Source organism: Tursiops truncatus, chromosome 3 (assembly GCF_011762595.2).
Source record: "Tursiops truncatus isolate mTurTru1 chromosome 3, mTurTru1.mat.Y, whole genome shotgun sequence".
In the NCBI taxonomy this organism is placed as follows: domain Eukaryota; kingdom Metazoa; phylum Chordata; class Mammalia; order Artiodactyla; family Delphinidae; genus Tursiops; species Tursiops truncatus.
Window position 1 is genome coordinate 77,254,439 of NC_047036.1, and position 17,139 is coordinate 77,271,577.

Below are 17,139 nucleotides of genomic sequence, written 5' to 3' on the forward strand. Positions count from 1 at the left end.
ATGAATTCTGTTTTGCTTATACCACAACACAGACTTCTCTCTGCTAGATTTATAGTTTACCAATTCGTATTTTCCAAGGAAAATGCATATATATGTGAATAAGCGAGGCATTTGAAATGAATGTAGCATTTAATCACAGAAATTCAGAGTCACCCCAAACTGGAGATACCAACATTATCCATGTCCAGGGCAGGTACAGCTCAGATAATATTGCTCTCAGATTACATCCCAAGTCACAGGATAGTGCATCAGAGCACTATCCTGCAGGCATCCTGTTGATGCAAGGCCCCAGGATCCCACCTCACTTCTGACATCTTCTCACTTAGTCTTTTTTTTTTAATTTACTTTTAGCTGCGTTGGGTCTTCGTTGCTGTGCACAGGCTTTCTCTAGTTGCGGCGAGCGGAGACTACTCTTCGTTGTGGTGCGTGGGCTTCTCATTGCAGTGACTTCTCTTGTTGTGGAGCATGGGCTCTAGGCGCGTGGGCTTCAGTAGTTGTGGCACGTGGGCTCAGTAGTTGTGGCTCGTGGGCTCTAGAGCGCAAGCTCAGTAGTTGTGGTGCACGGGCTTAGTTGCTCTGCAGCATGTGGTATCTTCCCAGACCAGGGCTCAAACCCATGTCCCCTGCATTGGCAGGCGGATTCTTAACCACTGTGCCACCAGGGAAGCCCTTCTCACTTAGTCTTTCCTGATCCCTTCCTAAGTTGGAAACGCTTTCTTCCTTCTTTATGCTCCAATTCGCTTGCATTCAGTCTTGTGTTAAAATTAGCTGCATACAATTCTCTCTTGCTCAGTGGTTCTTAAGCTCCCTGAGAGAACATATCTGTCTTGTTTACTGTGTATTTCCCATGGTGCCTTGCACAAAGTAGGCACTCAATTGTTTTTGTTGAATAGATCAACTCAGCTGAGAGACTACTGAAGTTAAAAACAACTACAAAAGTGTTGTGTTTTATCTCCTTTTAAGTTCCAATGCAAGGTTAGAGCTTGATAGAGGTTCTGAGCTTGATAGTGGCAGAATGGCGTCTGGTGAAGAACCCCATGTCTACTAAGGTATGGGAATCTTGGCAGCTCAGTCAAGATGAAAACAGATTCTTGCCTGGGGTTTTGGAAGGAGACTCTAAATGCCTTTGTAGTTACCCAAGGGATGACACTCACCTTTGGTTAGCCCAGTCACTGATCCACTCTCCCATCCGGGGCTATCTACATTCTCCCATAGAGCCTGACTGTGGGTCATACTAATATTTCCTCACATGATTCATTACTTGCTGACTAGATAGGCCTAAGCCTTTATGTTGCACAAAAAAAGTACTAGCCTGAATAAAGAATGAGACACTAAGTAAAAAAATCATCTAGTATAGAAATATTTAGTAGCAAAATATACTGTTCTTCGTCCTTTTTGCAAATCACATTCTTCTCAGTTAAAATCACTTTTATTTTTTCAATAGTTTCTTCCATAAATATAATAATATATTTATACTGTTATTTCTTGATTAAATCAACTTTAATTATTGATGTTTTCCTGCTCTGAATATTGTGGATTTAACTTATTGAAACATTACTCAACTTTTCTTCCATTCTTTCTCCCAATGTTTGTTATTATATTATTAATTTTAGGTTTTCTGTTGTTATTTTTTTCATGTCTGCAATAATAGTATGTTTTATTTCTTGTTCCTTCAACTTTAGGTGTACTTCTTGAATCAATACTAAATAAGATAGTGATAATATTCAGTGGCCTTTTCAATGTGGTGGCTGTATCTTTCTACATTTTCTTCATTGAAAAAAAAAATACTGACTTTTCTGTATTTTCTCTGTTCTGTTTCTGGAACCCCAATTGGTTGAACATTGAACTTTGTGGATTGATACTTTGTGACTCTTATCTTCTTTGTCATCTGTTTCATCTTTTAATTTTTCCATCCTATGTTCTAATATTTTTAATCTTTCTGCCCGTTTATGAATTTTTGATTTTTGCATTAAAAAAAGTTTAAGAGCTAGTTCTTACTGTGATCTATCCCATTTTTGTAGATTCTTTTCTTGTTTTTAAGGTTACAATATCATTTAAAAACTCATGAGGAGTCTAATTAGAATTTAAGAAAAAGATTTCTTATGTTCCTTGCATTTCTACTATATTCTCCTGGGTCTGTGGCTCTGAGTTTATCTGGATCTTTGTCTTTAATGCTGTTAGTCTTCCTCATATGTCTGGTAGCCCTTGATCATCTGTTCCTATTTTAGGCTAAATGTTTAGTTTGATTATTCCAGGTTGGGGTGCAAGTTTCCTTGACCGCTGCTCTATAGGTCTGTTTGTTTCCCCAGGATGACTCTTCCCTGAATTGAAGGCTCTTTGTATGTAGGTAGGGCTTATTATCTGCAGGATTTACGTAAGGGTGGGTGGGTGAGAGATTGAGAAACCAGAGCTCACACTAGTACCCTATACTTTTCCCAGGCAGCTTACTCAATTCCTTTAGGTGCCTGTGCTGTTTTTCTCTCATAGGAGTGAACACTGGGTTGCCTTTTATTTTACATGCAGAGGTCCTGGGTGTGTTAGATGTATAAGCGTGTGTGTGTGTGTTTGTGTGTGTGAACTAGTACAGCTATTTTATTGAAGGACTTTTGATAACCCCCCTCTTTTCACTGTCCACCACTGTATCTGTTCACCCAGAGCTGGCAGTCTCTCCAAAGTTCTATTGGAAATTAGGCTCCACCCTTTGCTGTGGCCCTTTCTGCTGTGCTGTGCTGTAGCCTCCTGTGCTCCATTTCATGTAGCCATAGAATTCTATCTGCTTTCTGTCCCTAGGAGTTTACTGATTCATCTCTCTTGTTCTCTTTGCTGTGAAGACTTCATTCTCTTGTGAATTTCTTTATTATCTTTTTCATGGCCTCAGGAAAAAGGTAAGACAACCTGAGTTGTCAGCCCACTATCTTGAACTGGAACTCCTTTCCCATACTCTTGCTGTAGGTGCTGGTTCCCAGTTTGATGTGTACTTTAGCAAGCTTTTAAGGGAATTATTTTAGAGAAGAATACTATCCTCTAAGATTGTAAGAAATTATAACTTCTATATCCAGCAGAAGCAGAAAACTACCATACCTGAGGAACTTTAACTATATGATCCAATAATAACAGGCACATAGAGCTACTTATGTACCAGGGCCTGTTCTGAGTACTTTATATATATTAACTCATTCAATTCTTACAATAACAGTATAGGGAAAGTACTATAATTGTCCCCATTTTACAGATGAGGAAACTGAGGCACAGAAAGGTTAAGTAACTTTTCCAGGGTCACACAACTTATGAGTAAAAAAGCCAAGATTCAGATTTCATCTCCTGAGACTGAGCTCTTAACTTTTATGCTATATTGCCTCTCCTAATCATGTCATTAAAAAAAATAAACCATGAGGATAGAATAAAGGTGGAGTATCAAATAATAGCTGATGAAATATTGTCTTTAAAAAATAAAACATTTTCAAGAAGAGTCAAAATAGTGGATGTAATTCCATGGTGATGAGGAATACTGAATTATGGAATTCTGGCTACACAATTAAAAGTACTGTCAATGGAAAGAAATGGGGAGGCATGAAGAAAAGCTGGCATATTGCACTGTAAACTGTCTGATAAGGCTGGAAGATATCTGCATAAATTGTGGATAGGAGACTCTATAACTAAGAAGAATACAAAGGAATAGGACAAGAATTTCAAGACAGTCAAGGCCAAGGATTAGCTGAGTCTCACCAAAACCACTAGAGACAGCAGCAGCAATTTTTAGAGCTATTTTCAGAACAATATATAGATGAAAATTATAGGTCCACTGCTTGAGAATGAGGGTATCATGTTAAAAGAAAACACTGTACTTCCGCTTTTCTTCTGTCTATACCAAGAAGAATGTCCTTTAATCTGGCAACATTGAAAGATCATTGCATTAAGAGGTCACTGACATCCAAGATAAGAGATGCTTAATGATAACTTAAATATTTTAGATGAATTCAAATTCCAGGCCCAGAAAAATTACATTTTAGGCAATAAACAATTTTACTGATATGATCATAGTACTATCATATTGTTTGAGAAATTTTGGAGAACAGGGAAAAGAATTCAAAAGATTGTAGAAAGGTACATGAGATCCCAATTTTCAAAAAGGGGGAGATGATGGCTTATGTTGTGTGTTTTAAATATTTACTCCCCTTTCCTGAAAGCACCTTTCATTTGGGCCCTTTTGTACAGGAAGGTTATACTTCCAACCCCATCCATGTCAGGCTTGCCATGTGTCTTGCTATGGCCAGTGGAACGTGAGAAGCAACACTAGCCACTTTGAAGCAAAATCTTTAAGAAACTCCGTGTTTTCTGCCGTCATTGTTAAAACGTTGTCAATTATTTGAATGACCGTATAGATGTTATATTTCTCAAGTTTACATAACATCAGACCATTACATAAGATAATTTCTGGAAAAGAGATTCCATATGTTGGATGGCAAAATTAGAATTTAAAATGATATAATCTGTTGAAAAGATACAGAAACAAAGGTGATAGAATTTATAACTTGAAGTTATAAATAACTTCATATATAAGTATAACTTGAATAAATGTGTAACTTGAAATTGTATTTGTAAACATCAGTTGTATTGAATGAAGGAGACCTGCTTGTTGAAATTCAGGTAAAACCAAATAGTATGGATTGGTCCAAACCTCAAGTAACATCAGTTTGCTGGTGCCTCTATAAAAGTGAAGGTGATCTGAAGCTATATTAATAGAATGTTTAGTATCCAGATTATTAAGGGGGTTATTATGTATTAGTATTATGTCCAGTTATGGGTATTACCCTTTAATAGGAATGTTGATAGAACCCAAGAGTGTTGAGGTCAGTTTCCTGGGTAGAATTGGGCAGGTAGAGCAAGTATGTCTAAACCTAAAGCAGAGAACACCTGGCTTGATAAGAGAAAGGCTAGAAGAGGAGGAAAGGATACCAACTGCAGATGTGTCCATATCTAAGGGAGGAAGCTGGCTAAACATTTATATATCACAATCTGCCTGGCTGCTTTAATATACTTGATCAGACTCCTGCTTTCCTAATCAACCCCACTCCCTGGTGATTTTAAACTATAAATACCTGGAAGAGAGTCACTGAATAAATGCATATCATGAAAGTGCTTTCTAATCCTGGACGAACATCAGGATCATTTGGGGAGCTTTTAAAAATGCAGATACCAAGACTCACCTCAGACCTACCGAACCATAATTTCTGATGTTTGGCCCTGGGAACCTGTATTTTCATAAAACTCCGTTGATTCTAATGATCTAATGATTTGTGAGCCACTGTGTCTTGTAAAGTGGTAGGTGTTCCAGAGGAAAGGGTTGGAGTAGAGAACATCGGTGTATCAGCACGGGAGGCAAGTCTAGGTCAGTTGTTCCCAGATTTTGGTCTTCAGGGACCAGTACAACTCTTAAAGAAATAGGACTCATCAATATAAGATGGCTGACTTTCTAGCATAACAAACCAACCAACCAAGCAAACTATCTATTATCCTTATAGTTTCATTTAAAACAAAAATTTCAAAAGGACCTGGGCAGATCACGATACAGGAAGAAAGTACTACAGTCTTTTAGATTGAATGAACTTAGCCATTTTTCTCCTTTCAGCATAGACTGGTGACATTTCCTTCACCTTGTAGTGTCATTTGGTATGTCAGCATTTGAGAAGCAACAGTGTAGGATATGTACGGTTCCATATGATCTCTGGCAACATGCTGCTCCACTGCTAGGCAGGGTCAAATGGCGCATAGCTGGGTTAGGGACTCTACTTCTGACAGTGGTGGAGGGGAAGGCTCTGAAAAGAGAATATGGATGGTGCAGTAGGGTGCAGGCATACTTTGGATGATATAGGGTCTGTGAGCAGTTGTTTGGGAAACCAGCTCTCTAGCTGTAGAAGAAAAACTTGTGGGTACCTGAAAGCTACATTAAAATGCATGAAGGGCTTTCATATATAATAACCCTTGTTATGCCAGAGGGCAGAGCTAGACTTACGGGAGGAAGCCACTGCAGACCCATTTCAGTTTAAAGTAAAAACAGTTTTCTGATAATCAGACCTTTCCAATAGATGTTAACAAACTACACGGAGATGGGATTATCCCCTCCGGAAGAGCTCAAAACACACCTGAGCAACAATTTGTTAGGAATATGATAAATTAGGAGTTTGGGATTAACATATACATACTACTATATATAAAATAGGTAAACAGCAAATTCCTATTGTTTAGCATAGGGAACTATACTCAATATCTTGTAATAACCTATAATGGAAAAGAATCTGAAAAAGAATATATATAACTGAATAAGTTTGCTGTACACTTGAAACTAATACAGCATTGTAAATTAACTATACTTCAAGTAAAAAAAAAAAAGAAATGTGGAAAAAGTGTTCTGGACTAAGTTGGAAATTGGATTAAAATCACTGTTTTCGGGCCTTAATAACACCTGGAAAGCCTTTTAAACAAATACAGATTCCTGGACCTCTGCTTAGATGCATAGAAACAGAAACTCTCTGAATGGGACTAAGGAATCTGTATGTTTAATAGGTACCCCAGGAGACTGTAAGTTAAATTGCCTGCTGCTGTGGAAAACAATTAGATGAAGTGAACTCCAACATCTGAGCATCTGTGACGAAAGATTCTATAAAATTCGTAAAGAGAACTTTTTTTTATGGCATTAACATTTGAATATTCACTTAGTATCAAATGTTTTATTATTGGTTATTTAAAAGTTACATCTGAAACATCAACACAAAACGAAAGCACTGAACTGTTTTTAAAATATGGTTTGCTTTGAGCTTGAAAGAGGAATTAGTTTCACGTGAGGAAAAGGAGTTATGGACCTAATTATGAAATATGGATATGTAAAAATGCCAGAGATAACATGTTTGTGCCAAAATTTTTAATTTACCAGATTAGTGATTCATTCTTTCCAATCTCTAATGGCATATTGGTTTAAAATGTTTATTTCTGTGGAAGAAGACTTTAATTGGGACTTTTGTTATTTTGAAATAATTTTTCATTTTTGTGAATGTTTCATTTTGTTATAGCTTGAGTCACTGTCTTAGTAATAGCATTATCAAGGCAGAATGGAAGAGCGGCCCAAAGGTCCTCTAACTAGTTTTTAGAGTCTGTAGTCTGATCTGGACTGTTGTCTCTAATGAGACTCTATCCCAATCTTCTCTGTATAGATGATCTAAAAGGCTTTCAACTGTTGACAAGAGGCTAGGCCTTGAATTACAGGCATAAGAAACAATTGAATATATAAACAATCAATCAATTGAATCAATTAAATAAATCAATCAATTGAATATATAAACATTGCTCAAAACTTTTTGAACCCCTGAGAAAATTTTTTCTAATATCCTTTGAGCCATTCAGTGCCTTAGAAATATATTCTCATAAACACATTTTCCTTCTCTTCTTTTAGCATTTAGGCTCTATTTGAATATTATTCATTTACATATTCAACAGAAACCTAGTGGGAGCTAACTTTATGCCAGGCACAAACAAGGCTAGATATTGGATAAATAAGTTCCCTGCTGTCATGAAGCTATGTTCTGATAAAGGGAAAGACATAATAAACTTGCAGGTAAATGTATACGAATTTCAGCTAGTGACAAGTGCTGTAAGGAAAATTTAATGGATCAGAGAACTGTTGGGGGACTCTTCTTTAGATGGGGTAGTTTGGAAGAGGAGGTGCTATTTGAGCCAAGACCTGAGCAGTTGTGAGAGAAGAGCTTCAGGGAGAGACAATAGCCAGTGAAAAGGCCCTGAGGTCAGAATAAGCTGAGGAATTGCAGGTCAGTGTAGTACCATTGTAATGAAAACTTGGGAGGGGGGGAAAGGAGGTTAAAAAAAAAAAAAAGGCAAGGCCAGATAATGCAGAATCTCACACGCCCATGATAGGAATTTGAATTTATTCTAAGTGTGATAAGTTCTGATTAGGCAGTGATATACTTTTGTATTTTACAAAGATAACTCAGACTGTGTAGAGATCACCACAGTCAGTTAAGAGTGGAATGAGGAAGACCAGCTAGAAGGCTGCTGCTTTAGTTCAGTTTAGAGATGATGACTGCTTGTTAGAATAAAGCTATTGACTGAGGGAATGTACGTGAAAATCATGTATATGCCCCTTTCAACAGACATTCTCAATCAAGAAGGTCACATATGTGACTCTTACAAGAATCATGCGATTCTTGAATTTGTATTCAGCCTTAATGTTCACATGTCCAGCAAATGTCATTAGTTTCATTTCTCCCTGCTCTTAGCTTACTACCGCCTTCAGTTGAGAATCACTAGGGTAGATGATTGAGCAGGACAGCTTGGTCTTTATCAGGCCAAATGTACCTCCCAGTTAAAATCTAGAGACCAATGCTCACTTATTTCTGCTATTTCCCTTTTTCTTCCCACAGGCTTCTTTTTCCCAGTTTCTACCTCTTAATTTTCTGTCTTCAGAGGAACACAGGCTCCCAACTTCTCCCCTCCTCATCTGTCTACTCTAAAAGACACACAGATCTTAATTTGTATGCTGTTGTTTTGAGGGATTTATTTTTTGTATATAGAGGAATACAGAGATGAATATAAATAAAAATGTAGAAAACTCCTCAATTTATTCCACCAAAGGAAGGGAGGGTGAACAAGCTACCCTTTCTTTTCATTAGATCATAAGTACAGGGGAGGGGGTAAGACACATTTTCAAACTTTTTTTTTTCGGTACGCGGGCCTCTCACTGTTGTGGCCTCTCCCATTGCGGAGCACAGGCTCCAGACGCGCAGGCTCAGCGGCCATGGCTCACGGGCCCAGCCGCTCCGTGGCGTGTGGGATCTTCGCGGACCGGAGCACGAATCCGTGTCCCCTGCATCGGCAGGCAGACTCTCAACCACTGCACCGCCAGGGAAGCCCTCAAACTTTTTTTAAAAGGGGAAGTAATATGGGACTTCCCTGGTGGCGCAGTGGTTAAGAATCCGCCTGCCAGTGCAGAGAACATGGGTTCGAGCCCTGGTCCGGGAAGATCCCACATGCCACAGAGCAACTAAGCCCGCGTGCCACAACTACTGAGCTTGCGCTCTAGAGCCCATGAACCACAATTACTGAGCCCATGTGCCACAACTACTGAAGCCCACGCACCTAGAGCCCATGCTCTGCAACAAGAGAAGCCATCACAATGAGAAGCCTGTGCACTGCAACGAAGAGTAGCCCTCAGTCGCCACAACTAGAGAAAGCCTGCACGCAGCAACGAAGACCCAACGCAGCCAAAAAATAAATAAATAAAATTATAAAAATTAAAAAAAAAGGGAAGTAATATGTTTACATGTTACATTTATTGAGTGATTGTTATGTGCCAAGCATTGTTGTCCAGGGTTTTACTGTACTGATTCTCTTATTGTCATCCCTCTTCATAGATGAGGAAACTGAGGTACGTAGCTATTAAGTAATTGGCTCAAGGTCCCATAGAGAGTGAGGGGCCAACCCGGGATTTAAAGCCAGCTTTTTCTCTTCTCTAGGCTATGCTGCCTCTCCAGGTGAGAGGACTTGGGAATCTGTAGAGAAAGGAGCCTTTGCAGGTGTGGTGCTGAAGAACCATTCACCAGGTATGTGCCCTGCCTTCCTGACTCCCAATGTGGCCCTAACTCCTCCTTCAGACTTTCTGTGCTTAATCCACCTTTTACCTCTGGGCCTTGCTTTCAGAGCCCCACTTTACCTGAATCTACCCTTCACTTAGGTCTTTACTGATAAGTATCTTTTTAAGTATGTGTTTGCCAAAATTAAAAGAAATATTCCCCGTTTCCCTATCACTGAATTTCTGACTTGCTTTACCAGCAACTGTCTGCTTCTCTGTGGGTGCTCTCCTTATGTCTGAAGCAGGGACCAGGAGATCAGAACTCCCTAAGCTACAGGGACACAAAGCTTTCCTCTCTGTGGTTTGTCCACTTGGGTGTTGAGACATTCATTTTTCAGCTTGTCACTCTCACAGGTATACTCTTGGTCACAGCAGGCTCCAGGAGATTACTTGTCTCGCTACTGAATTTTCTTTATATGTTTTTTTTTTAAGTATGTCTGAAATTATAGTCTTGAGCTTTCCTTTTTCATACACAAACTAATCATTATGAAACCCAATAATGATCCCTGAGGGAAAAACCACATGGAGTGAAAGGGCTCAGACGTGGAGTGAGGGTGTTGGACAACAGACATCATTCCGGGACCCGTGGACACAATTCTTTCCGGGGGGTCGGTGCATTGCATTTTTATGACTTGAAGCTATTTTTCAGCATATTACACCATAGTTTCTGTGAAGCACAACTGTGTGTTGTAATGTCCATTTTCATGCTCCATATCATTCTTGAGCCTGAAATTGCAAAGTTTGAACATCATGTATTATTGATCTATGTTTTTGACTTAAACACAGGAGAGGGTAAAGCTTAAAGGACCAGAAAATTCAGAAACACTCCATGAGATAAAGGGACTGATTTTCCGTAATCTCTTTGACAAAAATGCTCTAACATTTTATTCTTATGGGTGATGTGACTACAAGATGGTTAACTTGATTATTTGCTTTTGAATGTAAGAAAGGAGTCTGAAGGAGAAGTTCCTTTAAATTTGAGATTTAAATATAATTTCTCTTCCAAATAATAGAAGATGGGTATACCCCAGCATTTTACTTTTGAGAGAGAAAGATTTTGGCATTCAGTTTTAAAGGTAGAGCAGTCCTGTTCTTGGGCCAAAATCAGAGTAAGGAATGTTCTGGAATCTTTGCCTCTCAGAAAAGGGGGAAAAATATCACTTTTTACCTTCTAGCAAAATCTGTTCTTAAGAAAGACTCAAGTACTTGTTTACACTAAAGTGAAAATGACTGAACACCGCTTAAAACACCAACTCTCTCTCCCAAAGGAAGTTGTAGTTTCACAAGGATAAAATCTTCAGGTGAAAGAGTGAAATCCTCTCAATTATCGATTTATGTATTTGTTTGTCTGTTTGCTTCTTTCTTAAAGTTTACTTTGTACTTTGTTCCAAAAGGGAGATTTAAGGCCATGCCTCATGAGATAAAAAAAAATTAAAAATAAATGAGAACATTAGGATGACTCTAATATTGGGGATTTGGGATTTTAGGAAAACATGGAAAGAACTCTTTATTTTGTTGTTGTTATTGTTAGAAATTCTTATTTTCTCTTGAAATCTTACTGGCGCAGGGGTTGGGTGGAGTCATCAACTCCCTTATAGCAGACCAGCTTTTCAGCACATGGGAGATAATTTTTGGTGAAAAGTTAGTGTTTTTTAATCTCTCAGCTTGCTTGGGACATTTAGTACAGTTTACTATTCTAGGGTTAGTTCTTTGATAGCCTTCTCGTTGGTTATTTATTAACCTCCCTTTAAAGTACAACTTAATCGTTCAAGAAAGGTACAAAGTTCAGTTAATGTTTCTATTGTTTCTAATTATGATAACACATAAGACCACTGTATAACTAGAAATGGCTCCTAAAAGATAAAATTCATATATGAAACAATTAGCCTGTGGGGCACTGGCTCAGTATTAGCATTATACAGGGGAATCCTGCAGTAACAGGAAAATGCTGCCACATCAATGGAATGTTTATATATCATCTGTGTTTCAAATAGTCTATGTGCTTCAATCCTAACTTCCACCACCTCCTCCTGCCCCTGTTGCTTTCCTTATAAGGACAGAATGTCAAAGGAGATCAAATGAATACTCCCCTAGGGAATCCAGAAAGAAGAAAGCAGTAGATCTCCTGCTTTCTAGAGATATGTCTGTTTTGCAATTCATCGAGGATGATGATTGCTTTGGATTCAGAATTCAAACTGAATACAGGGGTTCAGTTTTTGTCCCCATTTGTAGTAGTGGAAAAAGGAGCCCTAGGAGACTTGAGTAAGTTTAGGTTCTGCATTTACCAAGCAGAAAGAGATTGTGGTTCTCTTACCTGTCCTCCTAGAACCTAGAACACTGCCTACGTATGTATGTGTTCAGTGAACACTTGTAAGGTGAACGTACAATGAAGTCTTCCTTCTGAGAGCTCGTTTCTAAGCGTCAACGTAATAGGACCTCTGAGGTACTTTTCAGGTACAGGAAATCCTTCAATTCCTACCCTGTTGATTGACTGAAGATGAACCAGCTCCTGCTCACTATACTGTGTTGGTCAAGGGTGCTTAGCCCTGGAATCAAGTTGGTTAGATTCAACTGGTACCTTCACCATTTGCTAGCTGTGTAAATGTGGGGAGGTTGCAGAGCTATTCTGGGGCTGAATTTCCTCAACTATGAAAGGGGTGGTTAGGAGAAGGAACTGATGTATGAAGTGCACAGTACTAGATGCCCTTTGCCTGATGAATATTGGCCAGCAGCCACAGTAGAGTAGCCCTAACCCTGGGAAAGCTCAAATCCTATGTGCTAAAAGGAAGACTCTTTTTGGCTAGAAATAATAGGAACTTCCAGGAGTTAAAGACAGATTCACAGCTGCCTGTGGCTTTTCAAGTTACGTAATAATTAAAAGATCATTGTAAATGACTGCTTTCCAGAAAGAAGTAGGTAGCTATCAAAAGGTTTTGAATCGGGAATAAATATTGGTGGATTTCTTTCTTCAAAGAGATTTTTAGAATTATTTCCAATAAAATAAAGAAAGTTTATGGATCTAAAAAATAAAAATAATGTTTAAAAGCCTTAAAGATGAGATTTTGCTTGGAAGTTATTTTTCTTTAACGAACATGCCATTCATTCAACAAATATTTATTAAGCAGCTACTATATCTAAAGCACTGTATTAGGTGCTAGTGAGAAAAAGTTAAAAAAGGTATGGTGCCTGTTCTTAATGAATTTAGAGAGTCTAAATATTTAGATAAGCAATGCCTTCAAAATCATTATCCTGAGATCCTATGCATTTATTCCAATATTGCTGCTATTGCTTTCAACACCTTCAAACAACTTTTGGGCAAGTGCCTTCAGAGTCAATGCCCAAGCCCCACAAAAACAGCAGTGGCCTCTTTACTTTTTGGAAGGACCAATATTCAGCTGACATTAAAATACCCCAAATCTCCTTTATTGGTTTGTTAATGTCACAGCTCAGAAACCCCCAAGTGCCCACTCATCCCCACTGCTACAGTTTCCCCTACTGGACCCTCTAGAAGGACTCACAATCCTGCTACTAAAGAGTTAATACTTGGATCTTGGGCAAAGCCCTCTAGTACCTTGCTTCAGTGACGTCTATTCTGATTGATCTGTGTCCTTCCATACCTATTGCTGAATATTTAAAATATCACCCCTAATTTAGAGTGTCACACTGCATTACCCCTAATCCTTTTGTCACATCCAATATTTTTCTACCCAGGGCACCCAGGACCCCATCTCCTGCTCTAGATTAGTTTTAGCTATTGATGAAGATCGAATCTAACTTTAAAGGGCAACACTTGGCTATCTTTAAAGACATTTCTTTTTAAAATAAAGGAACAGAGTAAAGGCAAGTCCAAAAGAAAGGTCCTAAGATTGTTCTAAACAAAGGCAAACATCATCAAGGTTTGTCTGGAGGGTCCCAAGGTGACTGCTCAGAGGGGATGACATTCATTTCCTATGTAAATTCTGATGCTTTTATGAACAAAAAGAATAATATCAGGCCAATTCCTTTATCGTCACATCTTGCATATTAGATGAATGTCTGCTTTTAGAGAAGTTGTGTTTAAAAGTCATAAAACCTCACTTAGGAGCATTATTAGAACCTAGCATATTTCTTCCAGCTAACAAAATGTTAGCATAAAGGGATATGATAGGCATTTTGGAATTCCTAATACCCAGGTATAAAAATAAAATAACAGTGAATATTTTTTCCAGTGACAATATGATTCAGAATCATTCAAAATTGTTTAGTGTGGCACAATCCTAGGGGAGAGAAAAGTTTTTGTTTCAGGGAATGTGAATTCAGAAACATGTATTGTGATAAAATATGCTTATTTTTAAGAGGAGAATTTGTATGAGGGGATCTGAATTTATTTTTACTTTGTTAAAAGACACTTACAAAGCAAAAATCCCAATTGGCAAAACAAAATAAAACAAAAGACTTTGTGAAGATAAAATTATTTAATGATTGGTGGGACATGATTTTGAAAGGAATGAATATCTGATACTTGTGCCAACGACAATTTACTTTAGGTCCCATAGCCTAGAAAGTTGATAAGTGGTGCTTAATTAAAAGTTCTGCTGATTTAGCTGCTAAATCATTGTATGAAAATCAGTAGATTTTTTTTTCCATAGTGACAGCGGATTTTATAGATAACATTAATTCATTCTCTATCATTTGACCATTGAACTGAGGTTTATTTGTTGAATGAATGTACAAAGAACTGATCAGAGGTAAGAATAATACATCTTTTTGGATATTTTCTTAGGACTTTATTTAAAGATAATAATTTTAAAATATTTCTTGAAAAAATAATTACAAATGGATAGAAACTTTTTACAAATGAGATAAGATTACCTGCAGTTCCTACCAACTGTAAGTAACCACCATTAGGATTTTTGTGTGTCTTGATACACATTTTCTGTACATGTGTATTGTAGGTATGTATACATGTATATGTATATGTGATTTACAAAAATGACCATATGCACACCTTTTTCTTTTACATAATATATTGTGATATCTATCCATGTAAGCCATTAAAGTGTTCTAGAGAATTTTTAGTGACTGCATAATATTCTAGTTTATATATATATATCATAATTTATTTCACTAATCTGTTATTGGGTGTTTAGGTTGCTTTTAATCTTTTAGCTATTACGTTGTAGAGACTTTTGGCCATTCCAAGAAGTTAAAATCATTTTTGTGCTATTATTGCCTTGGACAGTTTAGTTAAGCCTGTGAATCCCCTCTCAGAATAATTTTTTTTTGCATAAAATATAGGGTTACAGAAGAAACCAATTATATTGAAAGTGTTATCAAAATATTTTTTGAAATTTGTGATATATGTGCCTCCTTATAAACATATGAAATAACAAGATCTAATGGCACATCTAATAACAATAATTTTAACTAGTGATAAACATAAATGAGTTTTGAGATACCTAAAGCAATTAGAATAATAGTAGCTGCTGTGTTCCATTTACTTCATTGTGATTTGTTGCTTACCTTAGTAATATAAGGAAATGCTCAATTTCAGTTAAAGGTTAATAATAATAAAGATGTGAGGGACTTCCCTGGTGGTCCAGTGATATAGAATCAGCCTTCCAGTGCAGGGGACATGGGTTTGATCCCTGGTTGCGGAACTAAGATCACACATGGGGAGGGGCAACTAAGCCTGTGCGCCACAACTACTTAGCTCACGCGCCTCAATGAGAGAGCTCGTGTGCCACAAACTACAGAGCCCATGCTCTCTGGAGCCTGAGTGCCACAACTAGAGAGAAAAACCAGCACACCACAGCTAGAGAGAAGCCTGCGAGCTGCAACCACAGATCCCGCATGCGTCAGTGAAGATCCCACGTGCGTGCCGCAACTAAGACGATGCAGCCAAAAAACAAGAAAGAAAAAAAAATTTTTTTAATTAAAAAAAAAGAAAGATGTGAAATGTGTTCCTTCCAGACTCATAGATAGCTTGAATTTTATCCATTAACCTTCATAGCCACAAACCTCAGATTAAGAACTTTACTGAACATTATCAGATTAACTTGAAAGCATTGAAACTAGTAATAAGGGAGTTTTGTATGTTCCCCAAAGATTAGCAATATGAACTTAAAATAACAAAATGGTACTAAACTTGGTGAAACCAATGGAGGTTGAGAATCATAATCTGTAACACAAATAGACCAGGATGATGAGTAATGGTGGAAGAAACCTAGGAGGAGTTGCGGGAAGCTAATTATGAGTAGGGTTTCAAAGGAATGGAAGAGCAGAGAAAAACCCTGCTATTTAAGGCTTCTAATGAAAAGACAACGTGTTATTGAAAAGGGGAGAGTGAACTTTTAGCTTAGTGAAACCAAATGTCCTAGCCTCAACAACCAATGACTACAAAATATTATCTTATTTCCTCTAACTACATAAGTGATATGAACTCCAGTCTCACAGACCAACCCGATCGCCTGAAATCGGCCCCTCCCGCAAACTTTGCACTGACTTTTCCTCCTGTCCCAAGGGTGCTGTCTTGAGGATGTGCAGGATGGGGCAGGTCTTCGTGTTTTTCCATTTGGGCTTTCTGCAAAGACACTACACATTGCCTCTGTTGTCAGTCACCCTCATGAGGTTGACGTGAAGATGTTTTTACTATCTCTCTGACTTGGTGTTGGCGGTGGGGAGAGTCCCCTCTGTGCCCTTAGCTTCTCAGTTCCAAGCAAAAACCAGTTCTTCTCCTAATTCCACAAGCAGAGACAAGGCTGCAAGTTCCCACAAAACTTCACCCAACCTGGGATGTGGACCAGATCATGTTGGGAAGTACTACATAGAATAACCTACATCCAGGACAAAGCCTGTAGGACCAGCCGTGCCTCAGGGCAGCTAAAGGGATTTCTCACTCTCTAGCTCAGTTTGGGAGTGTTTAAGTACTCCCAAGAGGCCCCTAGAGAGGAGAGAATTTTTCTTTTCTCCAGTGCCAGTCCTACTCCCCATAGTTTCTACACTTCGAGTCCAGACCCCTCCTGGGATTGACAGTGAAAACACCATATGAGGAAGATCCCAGCTATAACCACAGAGGTTGGCCTATAATTTATTAGTTCAGCATCTATATATTCTGGGTTATTTAGTACTAAATAACATCATGAGTAGGAATTCCAAAGTCCAGTCTGTTTCTTTTTTCAGTTTCTCCTCTAGCATTCAGTGACATTCATATCTGCATATATATATATATATTTTTTTTTGAATTATTTATTTATTTTTAGCTACATTGGGTCTTTGTTGCTGTGCGTGGGCTTTTTCTAGTTGCAGTGAGCGGGGACTACTCTTTGCTGCGGTGCATGGGCTTCTCATTGCAGTGGCTTCTCTTGTTGTGGAGCACAGGCTCTAGGCACACAGGCTTCAGTAGTTGTGGCATGGGGGCTCAGTAGTTGTGGCTCGCAGGCTCTAGAGCACAGGCTCAGTAGTTGTGGCACACGGGGCTTAGTTGCTCCGTGGCATATGGGATCTTCCTAGACCAGGGC

The 17,139-nt window shown here is 38.4% G+C and overlaps 1 long non-coding RNA gene across 3 annotated transcripts in view; it reads left to right on the top strand.

Moving 5' to 3' along the window:
* The window catches only part of LOC109549085 (uncharacterized), a 347,869-nt gene that overhangs the window by 225,256 nt on the left and 105,474 nt on the right, over window positions 1-17,139 (top strand). For all 3 annotated transcript variants that reach the window (XR_012330786.1, XR_002175265.3, XR_012330785.1), the window contains one exon: window positions 9,525-9,611. This is a non-coding gene — a long non-coding RNA (uncharacterized lncRNA). The remainder of the gene's footprint in view (window positions 1-9,524; window positions 9,612-17,139) is intronic.